Below are 25,365 nucleotides of genomic sequence, written 5' to 3'. Positions count from 1 at the left end.
TCTCTTTTCCTTGTTTTTGTTATCTACATGAACTTAAGTAAATGTATTTTTTTTCTTGTATAACCTTGGATTAAGTGCTAACACAAGGCTTCTTTCTCTAAAATACTTGTGTTTATCCAGGTATACAAACCATTATCTTACATAACTTAAAGCAAATTGCCAAAACCACTAAATTAGCTTTGAGAGGTACTACTTGTCTGTATTTATTTGTTTGTTTGGTTGGGTTTTTATTTCTTCCTTTTAGTTTGTATGTTTTGCCTTTGGGTATATTTTCAAATCTAGGACTAACAGGACTTCTTGCTAAATTAAATAGAGGTATTTTTTATTGGATATTCTCTGCATTTACAATTCAGGTATTATTACACTTTTCACTAATCCTATCCACCCTCCCCAGCATATATATATATATATATATATATATATATATATATATATATATATATATATTGTTTATATATATATAAACAAAAACAAAAAAACAAAGGTGGCCAACCAATGCTTTTAGATTTTAAACAAACAGAAAAGTAATAAAAACAATTTTTAGATTCTACCTCACACCAGTCAAAATAGTTAAAATAGAAAACCCAGGAGACAACCAATGCTGGCAGAGATTTTGAGAAAGGAACAATCATCCACAGTTAGTGGGGTTGTAAGCTGGTAGAACCACTTTGGAAATCAGTCTGGTGGTTCCTCAGAAAACTGAACAGAGTCCTACCTGAGGACCCAGCTACAGCACTCCTGGGCATATACCTAAAAGAAACTCCAACATCTAACAAGGACACATGTTCCATCATGTTCATAGCAGCCTTATTTATAATAGCCAGAAGTTGGAAAAAAACCAGATGTCCTTCAACAGAGAAATGGATGGAGAAATTTTGGTACATATACACAATGGAATACTATTCAGCTATCAAAAACAAAGACTTTATGAAATTTCTAGGCAAATGGATGGAACTTAAAGTTATCATCCTGAGTGAGGTAACCTAGTCATTGTATGTACTCACTTATAAAATAAGAACACTCACTGTATGTACTCACTTATAAGTGGATACTAGCCCAAAAATCTTGGAAAACCCAAGAAACAATTCACAGAAATTATGAAGCTCAAAGTGAAGAAGGCCAGAAGGTGGATATCTCAATCCTTCTTAGTAGGGAAGACAAAACAATCATGGAAGAAAATAATGGGGCAAATATTAGAATAGGAGTTGGAGAAAAGATCATTCAAAGACTGCCTCACCTTGGGATCAATTTCGTGTGCTGCCACTAAACCCAGCACTATTGGTGAGTCTCAGTAGTGCTTACTGTCAGGAATCTGATATGGATGCCTCCTTAGAGGCTCTGCCAAAGCCATACGGATACAGATGAGGATGCTTACAGGTAACCATTGGACTGAACACAGGGACCCCAATGAAGGTACTAGAGAAAGAACTGAAGAAGCTGAAATGGTGTGCAACCCCATGGGAAGAACAAAATTATCAACTAACCAAACTCACCACAGCTTTCAGGGACTAAATCACCAACCAGTGAGTTCTCATGGAGAGACCCATGGCTCCAGGTGCATGTGCAGCTGAGGATAATATTCTCTTGCATCAATGAGAAGAGAGGACTTTGATCCAGCAAAGGCTCATTTGTCCAGTATAGGAGAATGCCAAGGAGTTGAGGTAGGAGATGAAGGTTGGGGGCACTTTTATGGAAACAATGGGAGGCTGAGGGAGGATGGGATTGGTGAAAAAGGGATAACACTTGAATTGTAAATACAGAGAATATTCAAGGCAATAAATGAAAAAAAATAGAAGTTTTTAGTTGGGGTAAATAATCCTCTCTCTCTTTCTCTCTCTCTCTCTCTCTTTCTCTCTCTCTCTCTCTCTCTCTCTCTCTCTCTCTCTCTCTCTCTGTGTGTGTGCATGTGTGTGTGTGTGTGTGTGGCAGAAATGGTAAATTTAAGACATTTCTGAAACGTCAAATGGCAATTTTACATATATAGAAGGAAAGGAGACAGTCTTTCTAAATATTATGAATCAGACTGACTTTGTTAGACCTGTAGCATACGGCACAGCTAAAGAAAAAGTGGTATATTTGTATCATGGCATACTGGTTGTACATTGTTGATAAATAAATCTTGAAGCCTTGGTTCAGATAAAAGAGCAGACAGGTAAATAATCACAGATATGAAAGGTTTCACATGAATCTTCACTGCATAAGTAGGGAGCAGTAGGTCAGAGCAGGCAATCAGACTTGAAGACTCTTCTTAAAAATTTCCCCTCAGACAAATATAGGCGGGGTTAGAAAAGAAATAAAATGAGGAAAATAAAACCATGAGGCTTTAATGAAAAAAAGAAAAAAAAATGAGAGGGAGAGAATACTGAAAGAACACAAAATTAATCCCATCACTACCTAACCTCTGCAATTGGCAAAGAGACATCTTGTTGTTGTCCTGGTGTTCTTTTATCATTCAGGGGCAGAGAAGATGGCAGTCCTTAGTTTGTCCTAGATTAATACCTGGTTTAGAGGGAAAAGTTGATTTATGTCTAGGACACATGAATATCAAACCAAATTATATCGAATCAAATCAAGGCAACACATCATGAGAGGAGAATGATGGGTTGAGACCTGTGTTCTGACATGTCAGGAGATGCTAACAGAGAAACATAACAACAGTCCAGGCCTCCAGCCACAGAATGGGAAGGCCATAGTCACTTAGAACTTACCTACCATTATCCGGTATTATGAGGGAGGAGGAAGACCAACAAAGATTTGTAGACTGCCATGCTACTTACGGACCTGCCCTCATTCCATATGTCATGAGACATAGGTGAGCCATAGATACTGGCTTACCATCATACTCTGCAGCAAGAACAAGAGATGTCACCCCAGGGCATACCACCTCATTGGCAACCTATACTAGGATCTAGTGCAATGTGTGTTTATTTGGTGTTTATTTCCAAAATAAAGATAAGTGTGTCTGTTTGACCATTATGGAAAGAGATAGTCCTGGAGAAGCAGAAGTGGATCCAACTAGGCTTTTGTGAATGGGTAGCCCTGTTAAGGTGACTAAACAACAGCAGCATCCTGGCAATGTCTGTGGCTTATATTACCACCAGAGAACATGGTTCAGGGGCTATATGAAACTGACCCCACCTGTCACTTGCAGCATCACTCTGAAGAGCTAGCCTTGAAAATGACCCAGGAAGTATGAGGGAGATGGCCCTGATGCTTGGAATGTGGGTGAGCTTCTTCAAAGATTTGAATATAGAAGAGCTGACCCAAACATTTGGCTGTCACAGAGTGGCATGGCTGCAGAGGAGACACTTTCCCTGAACTCCCACAGCTTGCCACCTTTGACAGTCAGGAAAACTGCCCACAAGGTCATGGTGGAGATAGCACTACCTACACCCCTATCCAGCCCCTATCACCTGCATCACTTAGGAGAGTGGGCCTTGACCTTGCCTAGACAACACAGCCGAGCTGACAAAGATGCTGGGCACAGGCGGGTCAGTCCTGAGAGCAAGAGCACTAGAGAGGTGGCCCTACCTCTTGTCTGCCATGGTTTGACCTGGGCAGGGGTTGGCAGGTTGCTCTCTCCTCTCCTCCATCAACAGAGCAGGTGAGCTTGCTGTGCAGTTCACCAGCTGCCACACATCAGAGAGTTGGCCATCTTCCCTGCCTAGGCAGCACATTAGTGTTGACCCTGGTGTTGGGAGTACAAGTGAGACTAGAGGGCATGAGGTAGGAAAGCTGGCCCCAGGAGTGTGGATGTGGGGGTGATGCCCTCTTCACTTGCCATCTGCAAGATTAGGAGGGCTGACCCTAGGGTATGAAGCAGGAGGGCTGACCCTGCTTCCTGCCAATGGCAGCATTAGGTACCTATCTGGAGTAGTGTTAGAGAGCTCATCATGGTTGTATGAATAAAGGAGAGCCAAAATGCTGAACAGCTCACCTGCCACGTAGGCCCATGTCCAGAGCTCTGACTTGTCCTTCTCCAAAATCTATATCATCTGAGAGTCATTGGGATGTGTGCAAGAGTGCTCCTGCTGATCCAAAGCTGCAGGGTTTCCATGACACCTGGTAAGAACAAAATAACCAGGGTTCCGAATTAGGATCCAATTGTAATCATGTTACAGAAGCCAGAGACTATAAACCACACCAATGAATCGATGAGAATTTACACTTTACAAGTGAAGCTGTATGGAGAGGAGAATTTGTTCTGGGACCCCTGTTGCATACTTTAGTTTCAATGATGAGATGCTTTCTATACTTTATTTTGTTTTACTTGTTTATTTGTGTGTGTGTGTGTGTGTGTGTGTGTGTGTGTGTGTGTGTGTTTGTGGTTGTGGTGCCTCTGTGTGTGTGTTTTATTGGAAGGGGTTGCAAAGGTGAAGAGCTGATATGAGCAAACAGGAAGATGAGCAGAACTCTTGTGCACGATGGGAGACTTAATAAAAACTCCAAAGTTGAAATAATACACAAAACTAAAAGTAGTGAGATAGAGATATTCAAGAATGTCTGCAGCATATGATCAGAGAAATGTGGGACTCCAAAGAAAGAAGTGTTAGGTTGATACCATTTAAAGGAAGATCTGGTTATTCAAGTAAGGAATGTGTGAGGTATTATCAATATATGAAAAGTCTAGTGTACCAGGCAATGTTCAAATAAAATCCAATTGTATGGCTTAAATTTTTATAACTAATTTATGTACATAAATAAGGACAGAGAGAGTCCTGAGAAGAATGCCTTTCCTTTCAATTGGTATTGTGCCTTCTCCCAATGCTACAGAGGTTATGTATCCTCCCTCAGATATGAGGAGAGTTTTCTTCATGACTGAATCAAATACATTTTTCCTATTTTGCTCATTCCCATGTAAAGTTTATTTGTATTCTTCATACCAACTGCAAGTCTATAAATAGAATCAAATTTGGAGGCATTGCATCTCATCTCACCTAGCAAGTGTTTAGTTCAGCAAGATTGTAAAAGTTCCTGTCTCTTATCTCTACAGATTTGAATGCATTTCATTTACATGATAAGCTGTGGTTCTCTGATAAGTCAACAGCTCTCAAATATCCAAATCTTATCAATTCTTTTTCAGTAACTGACTCTCATAACTGCCAAGGGGTGGGGGGACAGATGGCCCTACTCCACTTCAAGACTTATGTGTCATTGAAAGGGTTTATATAATTTGGCTTATGGTGTTCAGAAATAGACCATTTCATCATGTTTTCTTTTCGATGGTAATCTGAGGCTATCATCATTATCTGCCACGAATAAAAGTGTGATTTCTTGCTAGCACATCATTATCATTTGGCAAGAGTATAATAAATTATACCTCTTCTGTGCAATTTTGCCAAAGCAATATTTCTTGTTGAAATGTTTAAACTTGGGAGAAACTTGGACAACTACTTGACACAAGAGCACAGAAATATTTTATACTGTCATGGCTGCTAACATAGTTAAACTCTCAATTATCATATTGCTTTCAGTCCACTTAAAGAAGTGAGGAATGATAAACATCTTTGAATGTAGTGCAAAGCCAGGATATGCAGTTTCAGTATGGGCAGTTTGTCCATGTATTTGGTAATATCAGGGACACTTTCCAACTTAACAGGACTCAAGTACTGAGACCCAATGCTATGGCTCATGTATAATATTATTTAGCACATTAAAAATTCTCTTAAATGGGCTTTGTGGTTGGTTTGTTGTTGTTACTAGTGATTTGTTTTTGTGCTTCTTTGTTTTGTATTATTTACGATATGATATTTATATTATCTGAAAAAAGCAATTACTTTGCTTTCTTTGTTATACATGTTTTACAAAGAACCATGAAAGCAAAAATCAGAATATATCAGAATTGGTGAAATATTGTTCATATACAACAGACAATATAACCAGTAATAATTAACATTTTACTTAAGTTTACTTCAAATTGTTCACAGATAAACTGTATTATTTTTCCCTCAAATAATGCTAACTTAATGACTCTTTGTTCTCTCTTCTCTCCTCTATGTGATCCCTTATCAAGATACTTGCTTTTTAACTCACATAATTCTTTACTGACCTTAATATCAATCATCCTTGAGATAGATCTTTTATTTTCTGGGATGTTTAGTTTATCATGCCTGTGTGAAATCTGGAAGCCCAACAGTAGAAAGAATGCAAAATTCCTATAAGATTTCTATTAAATATTATTCAGAGTTATTAAAAATTTTCTTATCTAAGCTTAGTGATTTCATATGATATAGCATATCATTTAAATAATTATGTTGTAAATATGATTGTCTATAATAATTAATATTTGATTTCATAAAAGTAAGAATAATCACTTTAATACATATATTACCTAGCATAATTTATCATAGATTACTGATGCTGATGAATATTTTGTATTTGTGATCCATATTTTTTCTCTTCAGTTTATTTTACCAAGCTTTGTCAGGATCTAGATACTCAACATCTCTGAATGTCAGTTTTAATCCAGGGAGAATGGAAGCATTCTTCACTGGACTTCAATTTGTGCACTCATGTGCTAATGCATATTGGAGACAAGCCCTATGTGTGCCTCTTTGACGATTGTAATAAGAAGTTTGCTCAGTCACTGCCCACCACGCCATCCTTGCTGCCCAGGTAACTGTTCTTCCACCGCCCTTCTCAACCTGCTCAGAACCCGAAGAAGACCTGCCACTGCTGCATGCCCAGGTGACCACCGTCTGCGCCATGTAGTCGTTGTCTCTGGCCAGCACGGGCGCCAGAATGATGATCTAGTCCTTGAACCTGTCCTCAGAGTGCAGGCCGTCAGAGTCCTGGCCACCTACTACCTCCTCGCATGTCTGCACCATAATCACCACTTGGTAGTGGTGCACTTAGTTCGGGTCTACAGTGACCAGCAGCTGCAGCATGATCATGGGCATGTGGTGGTGCTGATGGTGGTGGTGGTGAAGGTGGTGGTGGTGATGGTGGTGGTGGTGATGGTGGTGGTGGTGATGGTGGTGGTGGTGATGGTGGTGGTGGTGATGGTGGTGGTGGTGATGGTGGTGGTGGCCAGCATGTCCATAGCCACCTCTGCCACCTTGGTCTTCACCATCACTTGTCCTCATCTTTTTGTCCTCCTCCTCACCCACCAATGTGGTCTAGATAGTCTGCACTGCGATGGTCTCCACCTCAATCTCATTCAGTTCCACGATCTCGGCTGGGATCTCTGAGCTGACCATGGCAATATAGAGGGTGTCACCCTAGGCCATCGCTGAGGGCTCTGTGGCCAGGGCTGGAGCAGCCTTGGATCTAGGGTTACCGGGCTTTTGTTTCTTGATTGCTGAAATTGCATGTCTGAGATTCCTGGCTAATTTTTAACATATATTTATTCTTTGTTTACTAAACGTTTATCACATGCGCGCGCCCACACAAACACACACACACACGCGGACACACACACACACACACACACACACACACACACACGCACACACACATACACCAGGTCCCAGGAGTTTGCTGTTTCTATAGCAAATATAAAGTTTTCAATATTCTTATTAATATTCTTAATGGGCCTCCACATCCTCTTATCGATGACTCTTGTAGTTTCTTTATAGTCTTGACATTATTTTTAAATTAAACCACTTTATTTGAAAAAAAACAGAGATAAAATGTACAGATTTTAGAAGCAATTTTGCATAAAACTATATGAATATATTTTTGTCAGTACTTGATTTTTGAAAGGTTTGATAGTATGCATTGAAAACTTACTAGTTACAATGAACATAAAGTATATGTAAAATAAAATATAACATAGAAATATTCAAATTTTCTGGATTATAAAGATTAAATATAATGATTAGATACAAAGCTTTATTCTTTTATTGGTGTTCTATATATAAAAGCAAATTTTAAAATTAATTATTATAGTCACAAATACTCAATTTTAGGAACATAAATATCTTAATGCCATGAAATGTTTTTTAACAAAGATAAGAAATATGAATGAGAAAACTGTTCCAATGAAAATATTTGAATAATTATAAGCCATAATAAACTCAAATAGCTGCAGCTGACCTGTACTTATGGTATACATCTGTAAATAATAAAAAAATGTCAAAACAGAGACAATGCGAAGTTTGATATTGGGGACCTACAAAATTTAGATCAGAAAGAGAAGTTAAAATATATAAAGTAAATTCAAATATAACATAGACATTAATAATCTATAAATAAAAAACAGAACAAACTCCTTAAACCTATTTTATACTTCAGCTGTGAAAGTTGTCAAGCATGGACTAGTATAAGATGCCTCATCTACTGAAGGACATCTGGGTTCTTTCCAGCTTCTGGCTATTATAAACAGAGTTCCTATGAACATTGTGGTGCATGTATCTTTGTTGTATATTTGGGTGTCTCTGAGGTATATGCCCAGAAGTGGAATAGCTGGATCTTCAGGTAGTACTATGTTAATTTTTCTGAGGAATCAACAGACTGATTTCCAGAGTGGTTGTACCAGTTTGCAACCCACCAACAGTCGAGAAGTGTTCCTCTTTCTCCACATCCTTGCCAGCATCTGCTGTCATCTGAGTTTTAGATCTTGGCCAGTCTGACTGGTGTAAGCTGAAAAGAACCCAGATGTCCTTCAGAAGATGAATGGATACAAAAATTGTGGTACATTTACACAATGGAGTAATACTCAGCTATCAGAAACAATGACTTAATGAAATTCTTATGAAAATGGATGCATCTAGAGAATATCATCCTGAGTGAGATAACCCAGTCACAAAAGAACAGACATAATATGCAGTCACTAATAATGGGATACTAACAACAGAAAGCTGTGAACACCCCAGAAACAATTCACAGACTGTGTGAAGTTCAAGAAAAAAAAAAAGAAAGAAAGAAAGAAAGAAAGAAAGAAAGAAAGAAAGAAAGAAAGAAAGAAAAGATGCCTCAGTCTTTTGTATGGTTTTCACTCCTGAACATGAGTCTTTTTGGTATCTGGAATCAAATAAAAGAGGAGAAAATAGAAAGAAGACTGAAATGGTTTCTTAATCCACAGTATGATGCTAAATCTAACACATCCATTCTCTCCTGGATTAATACTGATACTGAGAGGAAGACTCAGCATATTTTAGCCAATGTAAATATACATGTTGAGTATCTAGATCCTGACAAAGATTGGTAAAATAGGCAAAAGAGAAAAAATATGGATCACAAATACAAAATAATCATCAGTGTCAGTCATATATGCTAGGTAATATATGTATTAAAATAATTATTCTTACTTTTATGAAATCAAATATTAATTATGGTAGAAAATCATATTTACAACATAATGATTTAAATGCTATGTGGCATTACCCAGGTAATAAGAAGTGGGAGCAGAAGCAGATTCAGATTAATACCCTGGAGGGTGAGTTTTTGGTCACCATGTGGTCTTCAAATGAAAATAATAATAATAATAATAATAATAATAATAATAATAATAATAATAATAATAAATGTATTGAACATGAAACAGTGGTTGAAGAGCAGATTATTCGAGAGAACTCATCTTCTGATTATTCTGACTACATGACAGGCAAGAAACTCCCTCCTGGAGGGATACCTGGCATTGAACTCTTAGACCTTAAGCAACTGGCAGAATTTGCCAGAATGAAGCCAACAAAAATTATAGAAGATGGTGCTCCAAGTACAACAGTTTGCCCTCAAAAAGCCTGCACAAAGATGTTCAGGGATAACTCTGCTATGAGAAAGCATCTGCACACCCATTCAGAGTCCATGTCTGTGCAGAATGTGGCAAAGCATTCTCTGAGAGCTCAAAGATAAAACGACATCAGCTGCACATTTGAAGGCTGAGGAAAACGTTCTTCACTGGACTTTAATCTGCACATGCATGTGCTAATCCATCCACAAGTCTTATTTGTGCCACTTCCATGATTGTAATAAGAAGTTTGCTCAGTCAAATAACCCGAAATCTTACTTCTAAATACATGCTAAAACCAGAAAAAAGAAAATAAAAGTGAAGAGAGAAGACCTTCTTAACCCCAGGAGGCCCTCATAGTAATGTTATTTTGAATATATATGCCTCTCATTTGTATATTATTTCCAGGAAGAAATTTAAAATTAATCTTATACATGTTTTGATAACGTAGTAAAATTTTAAAGATGACATTGCTAAGATGTTTTATCTTGCTCTGTAATTTTGTTTCAAAATTTTTGTAAAGTGTAGTCCCAACAGGAGGACAACTCATAAACTTTAGATCAAAAGACAATCCTTTATACAACAGTGCTAAAAATGGTACTTCTTTTCACATTGTTATTAATATGAAGCTCACCTGTTTCTTACATTTTTTTTTCTAATTTTGTATTTCTCAAGTGTACATATTGTATTGGGTATATGCTTAGTAGTGCTGGGTTTTTGTTTGTTTGTTTTATGTTTTTGGAGGTTGATGATTTCGCTTGCAGTAGAGTTTTATTAAAGTGTGCAGTTTCATGCATACTTCAAAAGTACTTTTACTGTCCAAAAAAAAAAAAAAAAAAAAAAAAAAAAAAAAAAAAAAAAAAAAAAAAAACAGGTACATAGGTTGGGTTTGGGTTTGTTATCTTAATTTTGGTTGTATTCCTTGATGTTAACACATTTTGTATAATTGTATTGTAGAGCTGTATTGAATCACATAGTATCAAATATTAGATGCGATTTAATAGTATCAATCAATTTAACCCCATATTGATCACTCATATTTTTCCAAAGATACTGCCAGATGCTGATGTTCAGTGTAACTTGTTTGCCTGTTCAGTTACAGGAAGTGGTGCTCAGTTGTAGAATTTGTTGTACCCCTTAACAGCTGGTGTGTACAGCCATGTAACCGAAAGGGCAACAATCAAATAGAGATCCTAATAGAAAAAATATAAAAGGAGCAAAGCCCAAAGATCAACTTAATCCATGTCATGATGGACTCATAAAAAGTTGTACACTAGCTAGTAAAACTGGAAGCAATATTATATAACATCCTATACTAATACAGTATCTTTTTGTCAGATATAACTCTTAATGAATATACATGCATAATTTATTTTTACTATTTCTATAAATTTATGAAAATTAAAGAACTTAGATCCCCATCAGTGTTAGTTTTGACATGTAAATAAATGCTTACATAAAAATCAATTCATAAACATGGATGTGAGAATAGAATAATATTGATTGTTAGGAACTTTTTAATTGGATATTATCTGTATTTACATTTCAAATATTATCCCCTTTCCCCCTACTACCATCCTCTCTCCTCCTCATAAAGGTCTTCCCTCTCTCAACCACCTTGTCCTCAGAACCTTGGCATTCCCTTACACTGGGGAAAGGCTCCTTCCCTGGACCAAAGGCCTCTTCTCTCAATCATGTTGGACAATGCCATCCTCCGCTACATATTTGATGGAGTCTCTCCATATGCAAACAGTCTCATTCAACTCTTTCAGTCCTTTCTCTAGCACCTTCATTGGGGACTCCATGTTAGCTGCAAGCATCTGAAAATGTATCTGTATCGCTCTGGCAGAGACTCTGAGGAGGCATCCATATCTGTCTTGCTCCTGTCAGTAAACACTACTTGGCAACAGCTATAGAGCTTGGGTTTTATGGCTGCATGTGGAATAGATCTCCAGCTGACACAGTCTCTGAATGATCGTTTTTTCAAACCCTGCTCCTCTATTCATCCCTGTATTTCCTCCCATGAGTGATTTATTCACTCTTCTAAAAAGAACTGAGGCATCCACATTCTGGCCTTCCATCTTTTTGAGCTTCTTAAGGCCTGTAAATTGTTTAAAGCTATTTGGGCTAGTATCAGCTTATCAGTGTTTTCTCTTGTGACTGTTGAACCTCATTCAGGAAGACTGCTTCTAATTTCATCCATTGTCTAAGAATTTTGTAAGGTCATTGTATCTAATAGCTAGTAGTTCACAATTGTGTAAATGTAGCACAATATTTGTATCCATTCCTTTACTGAATGACCTATGGGCTCTATCAAGCTTCTTGCTATTATAAATAAGGCTGCTATGAACATTTTTGAGCATGTGTCCTTGTTAGGTATTGGAGCTATTTTGGGGTATATGCCCAGGAGTGGTATAGCTGGGTCCTTAGGTAGAATTACATCCAATTTTCTGAGGAAATGCCAGACTGATTTCCAGAATAGTTGCAGAAGTTTACAGTCCCATGCACAGTGGAAAAGTGTTCCTCTTTCTTTGCATCCTCACCAGCATCCACTGTCATCTGAGTTTTTGATGTTAGCCATTCTGACTAGTGTGAGATGAAATCTCAGGGTTGTTTTGATTGGAATTTCCCTGATTACTAGGGATGTAGAACATTTGTTTAGGTGTTTCTCAGCCATTCAGTATTCCTCAGTTGAGATTTTTTTTTTTTGTTTTGTATATCTCTGTACCCAAGTTTTCAATAGGATTATTTGATTATCTGGAATCTAACTTCTTTAGTTCTTTGAGTATATTGGATATTAGCCCTCTATCAGATGTAGGATAGAAAAAGATATTTTCCAATCTGTTAGTTGACATTTTGTCCTCTTGTGAGAGTCCATTACCTTACAGAAGTTTTGCAATTTCAGGAGGTCCCACTTGTTAATTCTTGATCTTAGAGCTTAAGCCATTGGTGTTCTGTTCAGGAAGATCTCCCTTGTACCTATGTGTCCTAAGCTTTTCTCAATTTTCTCTTTTAATAGATGCAGTGGACATATTTTTATGTGGAGGTCTTTAATCCACTTAAACTTGACCTTTGTATAAGAAGATAAGAAAGGATCAATTTGCATTCTGCTGCATGCTGTCTACTATCATTTGTTGAAGATGCTGTCCTTTTCCATTGAAAGTTTTTAGATACTTTGTCAAAATCAAATTACCATAGGTTGGTGGTCTGTTTTTGGATCTATATTTGGATATATAGTAGAAAATGTAGTTCGAAGAATTTTCTACTAATATATACTATTCTACAGCTGCAAAATATGCTTTAAGCTATCTGATGTGGGAATTGCTAACTTGCCCATTCAGTTATTAGGTGGTAAACATATCCAATCACTGGTGTGCCGTTACTTAGAATTGTTTTCTTGACATGAGTGTCTGTAAGTATATTAGGTAAAAAATCGTATTGCTGTTTTATTATAATAGGATTCTTTTAGAATGTACATTGATACTTCAATTTTCCAAAGTAATCTGCCTTTTCAATAAGCATAATTGATTACAGTATTTGGGATACATTTTCCACTCAAAGTTGAAATATTATACTTGAATATTAAGTAATCATTAAACAAGTTCATGTGTGGCATATTGCCTTACTGAGTTATTTGTCTCTATAACTCAATATTTTTCTAAATACAGTCAAGAACTGCCAGAATCTGCATTTCTCTTATGTACCATGCTCACACATCTTTTTTCAGTGATGCTCTACTAACAGGCAAAATCACAGGGGATGAAATTTCTTTTGGCATGATTTTTACTTCAAAAGAAATGGCAAGAACAATGTAATGGTTTATGTCAAGAGTAACATCTCACAAAGAATATCAAATGGTAGCTTTTATAAGGTTTGTGGTTGGCCAAATAATTTTATATCTTATTTGTTATCCTATTACCAGTGTATTGTGGGACTGTGTTTTGAACATGGGAAACTACTCATACAAGGTACTTTCTTGAGCAATGACCTACATCAGCACATCCAAATTGATTTATAAATCTACCCTGAGATATAATTCCATTAATGTTAAAATTCATTACTTATTGTTCAAATTAATGTCATGAATGTTGTGTTCTGCATAGTTATATAAATTATTATTTTATTACTAATTTCTGTTACCAGCCTTTCCTTCGTATTGACTATGTTGCAATTTTCTTAATAATCCATTTTTATTGTGAACAAGTGATATCACATTACATAGATGTGATGCATCTTTTTTAACATTTTTTAAAATTTTAAACTTATTAAAATTTATTTTTATTGTTAAAAATTTGCTGGATCATGAAGCAATTCTAAACTGTTTCAGGAATTGTCCAATTTTTCCGAAATTGGTTGTGTAACATCATTTTTACAAACAGAAGTGTAGGCTTATATTTTTTAAACCTACTTTTAGTAAGCATTCTCAAACACTGTCACCCCCATTTCTAGCATACCATCCTAAGCTAGGGTTAAAAGAAAAAAAAAAAAAAAAAAAACAAACAAAAATGTGGACCTGTTTAGAAGTAGTTCTTTTGGTTGATTCCAATCTCCAACTGTCAGGATACAAGCAGTCCAGTTCAGTAGTTTCAGGATACCAAACAGAAACCAGCAGTAACACAACCCTGCAGAAATAGAAAGACCTCCTACAAATAGGCAGGAGTAAACGGAAGTAACCAAAACCAGCCAGGATGCCAGGAGAAGTTTTGGTCTGTTCCTTTCTCAGGGAAGTGAAAATCAGTGATGATGTAAGACCAAGGAAGCATTACAAGGCTAGGTATGCAAGCATCCTATCACTGTATTTAAACTCTCTGTAATCATCATGTGTGCTCCTGCAGGTCTAACCTCAGCAAAATGCCATGAGAGTTTGCCTTAAAAGAGACACCAAGTGAGTCTGCATAGCAAGAGTCTACCAGAAACTTCCACTTAATACCCCCTTTTTGTTTAAAAAAACTGTCATTTTCCCTAACATTACCAATCTACATTTAGTAAAAATAAATATAAGAATCATAAAACTAGGTCTTTATGTTATATTTAAAAGAAATTTAATTATACCGTATAGTCTAATAAAATATCTTAATATTTCTTTAATATTCTATATTATATATATATATATAACATTTTATATATTATATATAATGTCTTATATATAATATAATTCAAATAAAACAATCTTAAATTTCTGTGAATATGCAATAAAATCAAAGTATCTTAAATTCCTATTAGATACAGTAAAACAAAACATCCTAAATTTTCTATTAAGATGCAATATTTTAAACCTATCACTAAAGATAATAACAGCCATAACACATCAAACAACCAAACCATCCATTCCAAATACAAGTTCAGAAAAAAAGTGTACTTCCTATAATTGCTTTATGTTGAATTGGGGCAAAGAACTACTGTTTAAAGTCTAAGGCAAAAATATAGTTAATCTGAAAAAAAGAAAACAATGAGCTGTAGCATTTATTGTTGGGTCACCATTCTTATACAGTCAAATGTTATCCATTCTGTAAATGTATTCTCTGTCAAGTGGATGTACTTTATGTCAAGCCTGTGCGTTTTCCAGTTTCTCTGTGAATGACCATTTGAGCTAGCCCTTTTTAAATTAATGTGTATGCCTATTGTGAAGAAATACGTAACTGAAACAGCCTAAAAGAGTGACTCAAACAGGGTTATTTGTTTGTGAAGACATTTTTGTCTCAGACGGTAAGTGGTTTTCAGTAGTCAGATATAATCTTTAAAAGATTTGTTGTTTACCACATTGTGTCAGTTCCCATTGATACATAAGGATCACCATGCCCTTATCATGAAGCTAATATTGATCTCCATTCTAAGGTCAGCACATTTTTATACTATTTCGTTGCCCTAGTTCTTCAATTTGTTGATAACCCAGTGTCTCAGCTTCAAAGAAGACTTCACATTTTCCATAACCCAACTGCTGCTATGTGACTTAATCTGGCTATTGCTTTGTGGTCACTCAATTGTCATTAAAGGTCAACATTAGTTGACTTGCTTTTACAACCACTTAGAAGATGTTGAAAGACTAGAAATTAAAGAAAAGAAGTCCTTCAATTAGAACAATGGTGAGAGGCATATGTAAAAAGTTTGAAGAGTGGATTTAAGGATTGAAGAAAAGGGGAGGGAGTTGTCCAATTATTTTCTTTTTTTTAATTGAACAAATTTATTTTTAAAAACAAAGATAAATGCACATATTTTAAAAACATTGTCACATGATATTATATGAATACATTTTTTTCATTACTTGTTTTATATTAAAGGTTTGATAGTATGCTTTAAAAATCTCAGTAGTTAAAAAGAGTATAAAGTACATGTAAAAGAAGATGTAACCTGAAAATAGTCAAAGTTTAATTGGTGTGTAAAGATTAAGCAAAATTATTTTTTATTTTTATTTTAGAGTTTGTTTTTCTTGAACTTCATATAATCTGTAAGTTGTTTCTGGGGTATTCAGAGCTTTCTGGTGTTAGTATATAATTATCACTGACTGCATATTATATCTGTTCTTTTGTGACTGGGTTACCTCACTCAGGATGATATTCTTTAGATGCATCCATTTTTTTAAGAATTTCATTAAGTTATTGTTTTTGATAGCTGAGTAGTATGCCATTGAGTAAATGTACCACAATTTTTGTATCCATTCATCTACTGAAGGACATCTGGGTTCTTTCCAGCTTCTGGCTATTATAAATATAGCTGCAATGATCACTGTGATGCATGTGTCTTTGTTGTATGTTGAAGCTTCTCTGGGGTATATGCCCAAAAGTGGAATAACTGGGTCTTCAAGTAGTACTATGTCCAATTTTCTAAGGAACCACCAGAATGATCTCCAGAATGGCTGTACCGGTTTACACCCCAACAAAAGTGGAAAAGTGTTCTTTTTTCTAGCCTATCCTCACCAGCATCTGCTGTTATCTGAATTTTTGATCTTAGTCATTCTGACTGGTGTGAGGTGGAAACTCAGGGTTATTTTGATTAGCATTTCCCAGATGGCTAATAATATTGAGCACTTCCTTAGATGCTTCTCAGCCATTCAATATTCCTCAATTGAGAACTTTTTGTCTAGCTGTGTACCCCATTATTTAATAGGGTTGATTTAATTCTCTGGTGCCTAACTTCTTTAGTTTTTTGTATACCTTGGATATTAGGCCTCTATCAAATATGGGGTTGGTAAAGATCATTTCCCAATCAGTTGGCTGCCTTTCTGTTCTCTTGACATTGTCCTTAGCCTCACAGAAACTCTGCAATCTCATTAAGTCTCATATCTTGATATTTGACATTAGAACACTAGCCATTGGTGTTCTGTTCAGGAAATTTTCTCCAGTGACTATGTGTTCTAAGGTTTTCCCTATTTTCTCTTCTAATAGTTTCAGTGTACCTGGTTTAATATGAAGATTTTTGATCCAACTGCACTTGAGCTTTGTAAAAAGAGATAAGAAAGGGTCTATTTTTATTCTTCAAAAATGCTGAGTGCCAGTTGGACCAATACCATTTGTTGAAGAGGATATCTTTTTTTCAAAGAATGTTTATAGCTCCCTTGTCAAAAATAAAGTGACCGTATTAATGAGGGCTCATTTCTGGATCTCCTATTTTATTTCATTGATTCTCATGCCTATCTCTGTACCAGTACCATGAAGTTTTTTTTTTTTTTTTTTTTTTTTTTTGGTTTCAAGTACAAACTTCAGTAGTAATATGAAAACCATAAGTATAACCAGTACAGTCATGCATGAATGCACACATACATCCACACCCACATACACATTCAACTAAATCAAAACAAACACATTACTCACATTTTTTGTGGTCATATGCCAGGGCTTATTAAAATATAATATAACAGTATTACGTTATTTTGCCTCAAGTCATTTTTATGTGTATGTATGTAATTTAATTTTTTAAATGACTTTATTTAACAAAACAAAGATAAATGTACAGATTTTAAACATTTTTTGCTTAAAATTATACGTTTTTGTCAGTACTGTTTTTTCAGATATTAAAATAATTTTTACATAAAACTCTTTGAATATATTTTTTAGTCAGTACTTGATTTTTTCAAGGGCTTGACAGTATGCATTGAAAACCTACTAGTTGCAATAAGCGTAAGGTACATGCAAAACAAAACGCAACATGGAAATAGTCAAAGTATTCTTGTTCTGTGAATATATGTATATTTTTTGTTTTCTTTATTTCTTGGACTTCATACATTCTGTGAGTTGTTTCTGGGGGAGTGCAAGCCTCTGGAGTTAGCATCCCAATATCAGTGATTGCATATTATGTCTGTTCTTTTGTGACTGGGTTATCTCACTAAGGATGATATTCTCTAGATGCATCCATTTTCTTAAGAATTTGGTTAAATCATTGTTTCTGGTGGCTGAGTAGTATTACATTGTGTAAATGTACCACAATTTTTGTATCCATTCATCTTCTGAAGGACATCTGGGTTGTTTCTAGCTTCTGGCTATTATAAATAGAGCTTCTATGAACATTGTGGTGCATATATCTTTGTTGTGTATTAAAGTGTCTCTGGGGTATATGCCCAGAAGTGGAATAGCTGGGTCTTCAGGTAGTACTATATCCAATTTTCTGAGGTATCGCCAGACTGATTTCCAGAGTGGTTGTATTAGTTTGCAACCCCACCAACGGTGGAGAAGTGTTCCTCTTTGTCCGCAGCCTCGCCAGCATCTGCTGTCATCTTAGATTTGGATCTTGGCCAATCTGACTGGTGTGAGGTGGAATCTCAGGGTTGTTTTGATTTGCATTTCCCTGATGGCTAAGGATGTGGAGCACTTCCTCAGATGTTTCTCGGCCATTCAGTGTTCCTCAACTGAGAACTTATTCTTTATCTCTGTACCCCATTTTTAAATAGGGTTATTTGATTCTCTGGTGTCTAGCTTTTTGAGTTCCTTGTATACCTTGGATATTAGGCCTCTATCTGATGTGGTGTTGGTAAAGATCTTTTCCCATTCTGTTGGTTGCCTTTTGTTTTCTTGACAATATCCTTAGTCTTACAGAAACTTTGCAATCTCATTAAGTCCCATTTGTTAATCTTTGACCTTAGAGCTTGAGCCATTGGTGTTTTGTTCAGGAAATTTTCTCCTGTTCCTATGTGTTCTAAGGTTTTCCCTACTTTCTCATCTAATAGTTTCAGTGTATCTGGTTTAATGTGGAGATCTTTGATCCACATACACTTGAGCTTTGTACAAGGAGATAAGAACGGGTCTATTTTTATTTTTTTTGCATGCTGAGTGCCAGTTGGACCAGTACCATTTGTTGAATAGGCTGTCCTTTTTCCATTGAATGTTTACAGCTCCTTTGTCAAAAATCAGGTGACCATATACATGAGGGCTCATTTCTGGATCTTCTATTTTATTCCATTGATCTACATGCCTATTTCTGTACCAGTACCATGCAGTTTTCAACACAATTGCCTTGTAATATAGCTTGAGGTCAGGAATACTGATTCCCGCAGATTTTTTTTTTTTTTTTTTTTTTTTTTTTTTTTTTTTTTGTTGAGGATGGATTTCCCTTTGGTGTGACTTTAACTAAGCAAGTGAAGGACCTGTATGACAAGGACTTCAAACCTCTAAAGAATTAAATTGAGGAGGATCTCAGAAAATGGAAAGATCTCCCATGCTCATGGATTGGAAAGATCAACATTTTAATAATGGCCATCCTACCAAAAGCAATCTACAGATTCAATGCAATCCCCATCAAAATTCCAACCCAGTTCTTTAAGGAATTGGAAAGATCAATGTGCAATTTCATATGGAATACCATGAAATTTTAAAACAATTTACTTGTAATATATCTTGAGGTCAGGGATGGTGATTTCCACAGATGTTTTGTTGTTGAGGATGGATTTCACTATTCTAATTCTTTTGTTATGCCAGATAAAATTGCACATTGCTTTTTCCAACTCTATGAAGAATTGTGTTTTGAATTTTGGTGGGGATTACATTGAATCTGTAGATTGCTTTTGGTAATATGGCCATTTTTAAAATGTTGATCCTTCTAATCCATGAGCATGTGAGATCTTTCCATGTTCTGAGTACTTCCTCAATTTTCTTCTTTAGAGATTAGAAGTTCTTGTCATGCAGGTCCTTCAGATGCTTAGTTAGAGTCACACCTAGGTATTTCATAGTTTTTTAGACTTTTGTGAAGGGTATCTTTTTCCTAATTTCTTTCTCCACATATTTGTTCTTAGAGGGGAGGAAGGCTACTGATTTGTTTGAGTTCATTATATATCCAGCCACTTTGCTTAACTTGTTTATCAGCTGTAGGAGTTCTCTGGTAGAATTTGTGGGGTCACTTAAGTACACTATCATGTCATCTTCAAAGAGTGATGTTTTTACTTCTTAGTTTTTGACTTGTATCCCCTTGATCTCCTTTTGCTATCTAATTGCACCAGCCAGGAATTCCAGTACTATGTTGAATAGGTAGGGAGAGAGTGTTTAGCCTTGTCGAGTCCCTGATTCTAGTGAGATTGCTTCTAGTTTCTCACCATTAAGTTTGATATTGGCTGTTGGTTTGATTTATATTGTTTTTATTATGTTTAGGTTTAGTCCTTGGATTCCTGTTTTCTCCAAGACTTTGAACATGAAGGTGTGTTGAATTTTGTCATAAGCTTTCTCAACATCTAGTGAAATGACTATGTGGTTTTTGACTTTTAGTTTGTTTATATGGTGGTTTATATTAATGGATTTCCATATATTAAACCATCCCTGCATCCCAGGTTTGAAGCTTACTTGATCATTGTGAATGATCATTTTGATGTATTCATGAATTCAATTTGCAAGGATTTTGTTTGGTATTTTTGCATCAATGTTCATAAATGAGATTTTTCTGAAATTTTTTATCCTTTAGCTTCTTTGTATGGTTTAGAAATGTGGTTTAGTTATAGTGGTCTCAAAAATGAGTTAGGTAGTGTTCCATCTGATTCTATTTTGTGGAATACTTTGGAGAGTATTGGCATTATGTCCTCAATTGATGTCTGATAAAATTCTGAACTGAAACCATCTGGACCTGGGTTATTTTGTTGGGGAGTCTTTTAATGACTGCTTCCATTTCTTTAGGTATGATGGGATTTTTAAGATGGTTTACCTGGTCTTGGTTTAAGGAATTCATCCATTTCCTCCAGATTATCCAGCTTTGTTGCGTATAGGCTTTTATAGTAGGACCTGATGATTTCTTAAATTTCCTCACTTTCAGTTGTTATATCTCTATTTTCCTTTCTGATTTTGTTAATTAGAGTACTCTGTCTTTGTCCTCTAGTTAGTTTGGAGAAGTGTTTGTCAATCTTGTTAGTTTTCTCAAAGAACAAGCTATTGGTTTTGTTGAGTCTTTGATTATTTATTTATTTTTTTCTGTTTGGTCAATATCTGCTTTGAGTTTGATTATTTTTTGCTGTCTACTCCTATTTGTTGTATCTGCTTCCTTTTGTTTTAGAGCTTTCAATTGCTGTCAAGTTGCTAGTGTATGATCTCTCAAATTTCTTTCTGGAAGCACTCAGAGCTATGAGTTTTCCTCTCAGTACTGCTTTCATTGCATCTTATAGATTTGGGTATGTTGTGTTTTCATTTTCATTAAATTTTAGAAAATCCTTATTTTTTTCTTTATTTCTTCTTTTACTATGGTATCATATAATAGAGCATTATTTAGTTTACATTTGTATATGGGATTTTTGTTGTCTTTGTTGTTACTGAAGACAAGCCTTAGACCATGGTGATCTAATAGGATGCATGAGAATATTTCAATTTTCTTATATTTATTGAGGCTTGTCTGTGACCAATTTTATGGTCAATTTTTGAGAAGGTGTTGTGAGTATCTGAAAAGAAGTTGTATTCTTTTGTTTTATGATGATATGTTCTCTAGATGTCTATTAATTCCAAGTGGTTCATAACCTCTGCAGGTTTCACTATGTCCTTTCTCTGTTTCAGTTTCAATGGTCTATCTATTGATGAGAATGGGGTGTTGAGGTCTCCCACTATTATTATGTGGGGTCCAATGTATTTTTTGAGCTATAGTAGGGTTTCTTTCATGAATATGGGTGCTCTTGTAACCGGAGCATATATGTTAAGGACTCAGAGTTCCTCCTGACAAATTTTCCCTGCCAGGAGTAAAAATTTTTCTTCCTTATCTTTTTTGATAACTTTTGCTTGAAAATTTACTTTACTGATTATTAGAATTGCCACTCCAGCTTGCTTCTTTGGGCTATCCACTTGGAAGTTTTTTGTTTTGTTTTTTTCCATCAGTTTAGTGTCTGTTAGTGTCTGTCTTTGTCTCTGAGATGAGTTTCCTTTATGCAGCCAAATGCTGGATTCTTTCTACATATCCAATCTGATAGTCTATGTCTTTTTATTGGGGAATTGAGTCCATTTATTTTAACAGATAATAAGGAATAGTGTTTGCTGTTTCCTGCAATTTTGTTTTAGAGGTAGAATTTGGCCTGTGTTTCTTCTTTTGGTTTTCTTCCTTAGATATTTTCTTGTTTTTACTAGGATGTAGTTTCTCTCCTTGTTTTGGGTTTTCCACCTCTAATTTGTTGTAGTGCTGGGTTTTGTCCTGTAATATCTTGGTCTCTCCATCTATGGTGATTGAGAGTTTCTGCTTCCCTGAACCAATGGAGAGGGGGTGCTTTCTTCATGTTTGGCCCTGACCCCTCCCCTGAAACAATTGGGAGGGGGGAGCACTTTCTTCTGGCTCAGCCCAGACCTCTCTGTGCCCTGACTACTTGCAGCTCTATCTCACCAGGCCTGTGTCCCTGGATTTCCCATATGATTATTTTCTAATTTAAAAGGATGTAAGTATCTTCCATGTATGCCTTAACAATTTCTAAACTTTTTTAATATAACGTATATCCAGAAAAATTTCAAACCTTGATTTACATTTTATTATATTTGTAAGAGTTATCCATTCATTAATAATGCTATTTTTGTAAAATATATGATTTGAAAAACTATTTCATTATTAGTGTACTCTTTTACATGTTAGTAATATGCTTTGTTTATCAGTCATTCTATTTTAATGAGTTTTTGAAGTGTGTCTGTGCGTAATTTTTTCCTCATATACAAATATGAGTAATGCATTTTTTTCTATATGTTTTTGAGTTCTGTAAAATTACCTTAGAAACTGAACTCTTTGATCTACTTCTTTATATGCATCTATTGTGTAAGATAAGACTCTAGCTCTATTCTTCAGGATTTTGTCCTTATATTTGTCTGAGCTGCATTCATTATTAACAGTTCTTTTTAGCTGGGAAGTGGTGTGGCACACCTTTGATCCTAGCACCCTGGAGGCAGAGGCAGGTGGAACTAATAATCTGAAGCTATTTTGGTCTACAGAGTATGTTCAAGGATAACAAAGGCCATAAGAGAAAACTCTGTCTTGAATCAACCTGCCTCAAAAAACAAAACCAGTAGTTTTTAACTAAATGATCTTAATATTTTAATTAAAGCTCAATTGACCAGAGACTTGTTTCAAGATTCATAATTTTAACCCCAAAATCATTATATCTATTATTTTTTGTCATTTTGTTGTTGTAAATTTTAACATTTAAAAGTATGTGTTCTTCTTCTTTTGTCTATTTAAATGAATGGTATACATTTTATGAGTAATATCTACATACAAAAAAAACCCTTTAGTATTAACTTACAGTTTCTAAAATAAATCCACTGATATTTTTGTGAGAATTGTGTAAATTTATGAGTTACTTCTGGTATTTTTGTTTAATGTAAGTAAGCCTTTTACTATATAGGGTTCGCAACCTGTGAGTTGCAATTCCTTTCGGTACCTGAGTACCCTCTCACATGGGTTGCATATCAAATACCCGATATATCTACATTCAAATTCATGCCTAGAAAAGTTCCAGTTATTTATTATTAACAAAAATAATTTTATGGTTGGGGTCACCACAATATAAGCAACTGCATGTATGAAATGGTTGTAGCATTAGGAAGGTTGAGTGTACTGCATGAGTGGCTATTTTCTATTAATGTGATTGCATTTACTTTTGGTTTTGTATTGATCAATGCATATGATTCACATTTATTTTACTAAGTTGGTCTCTAAGTCTTTGCTTTTTTGGGTTGAGTGGAAATGACGTTATTTTAAATCATCTTTCTATACATTTGAACTTCTTTTCCTAGGGTCTTTAGGTATCCTTCCAAAATCTGGCCCATACATATATGACAAAGAGCAAACATTATTGGAAGGAGTTTTTCCACACTGTGCAGAAGGGAGCATTGTTATATACAGTTGCATAGTGTATCACTTAAACAGTAGACAAAAGCACATGCTTATGAAGTCTTCCTCAAAAAGACTTCACTCAGCCTTATTTGGGTGAAATATAATGTAGATTGACACATTATCTATGAAAACAACATACAGATAAAGAGAAATAATTGCTTTTTAAAGATATTTTATACAATGCATGGCAGGTATACACTGCTTCAGAGGAACCATCCATATTAGGTCTTTCTCTAAATATTACATGACAATAATAACTGCAAATTTTCAGAAATACAATTTAGTTTTCTGTAGTGATTTACATTTACTTTGATAAATATCTTATTTGTTAAGTTCAACAGATTTTTAGTGAGGTTCTTGGGTATTTCTATTGGAAAGAACATTTTTTTTTCCTACAAATTATAATTACTTGGTCTATTTCAATTTATATGCCATTTTATTCCTTTGTTGGCAATTTCCTTTTAAAATTTTGAACAGGAGTTAAGACACCAACATCTTCATTTTCTCCCTGATATTGTTGACAAATAATAAATTTTCACTATGAATAAAAATGAATGAAAAATAATTAGTCATGGAAGTTTTTTTGGTCTTTATTATCATATATGTTTTCTTTTGAATATTTTAGATTAAGTTGCATTAGGCACAGTCAAGTTTTCTAACTCATTGATATACTAAAAAGTTGAAACGTTGAGTACCTAATATTTGGGCTTTATTCTAGGTAAATAAATTTCCTGATAAAACCAACATAAAATAGGAAAGAGATTTGTTCTGCTCCCTCAAATTTTCAGATATCTTTATTTATATTCATTTCCCCTTCTACTATTACTTTGGGTCTCAAATATATGGCCATATAAATGAAATATCAATGGTATCTATAGGGAGAATTAATCCTGGCTCATTTTGTTCTCTACTGAAGTATTTGTTTCTTAGTGTGACAATGCATTTGAGTCACAAACTAAATGTATCCCATCATTTTTTTTTCTTATGGATATCTGAAAGCATATGCTTTGTCTCTTTCAAAAATTTTATACAATTCAAAATTAAAGATTGATAGCTCATGCTAAAATGTGTGTGTGCACATGTGTGTGTGCTCATTATTCATATAATAAATAACATCATAAGTTCATAAACATACTTAGTTTTCTTCCCATAATTTTGGTATTTATGATCATTTAAAATTTTGTTAACTCATTGATAACTATCTAGTTAAATATATAATCTGTATTACATTATAAGTATTTCTTAAAATTTTCCCCTAAACTTTTTTTAGAAAATTATCTGAATTTATAGTTCAGATATTATGCCTTTTCAAATATCTCATCCCCATTTCTCTCCCATTGTCTCCATGAAGGTGTTCCCTCTCCCAACCACCCTCTCCATGAAGGGGCTCCCTTTCCAACCACACTCTTCCACCTCAGCAACTTGGTAGTCTCTTA

Source organism: Micromys minutus, assembly GCF_963924665.1.
Source record: "Micromys minutus genome assembly, chromosome: 5".
NCBI classification, from domain to species: Eukaryota; Metazoa; Chordata; class Mammalia; order Rodentia; family Muridae; genus Micromys; species Micromys minutus.
The sequence above is the reverse complement of the archived record's forward strand: the minus strand, read 5'-3'. Positions refer to the sequence as shown.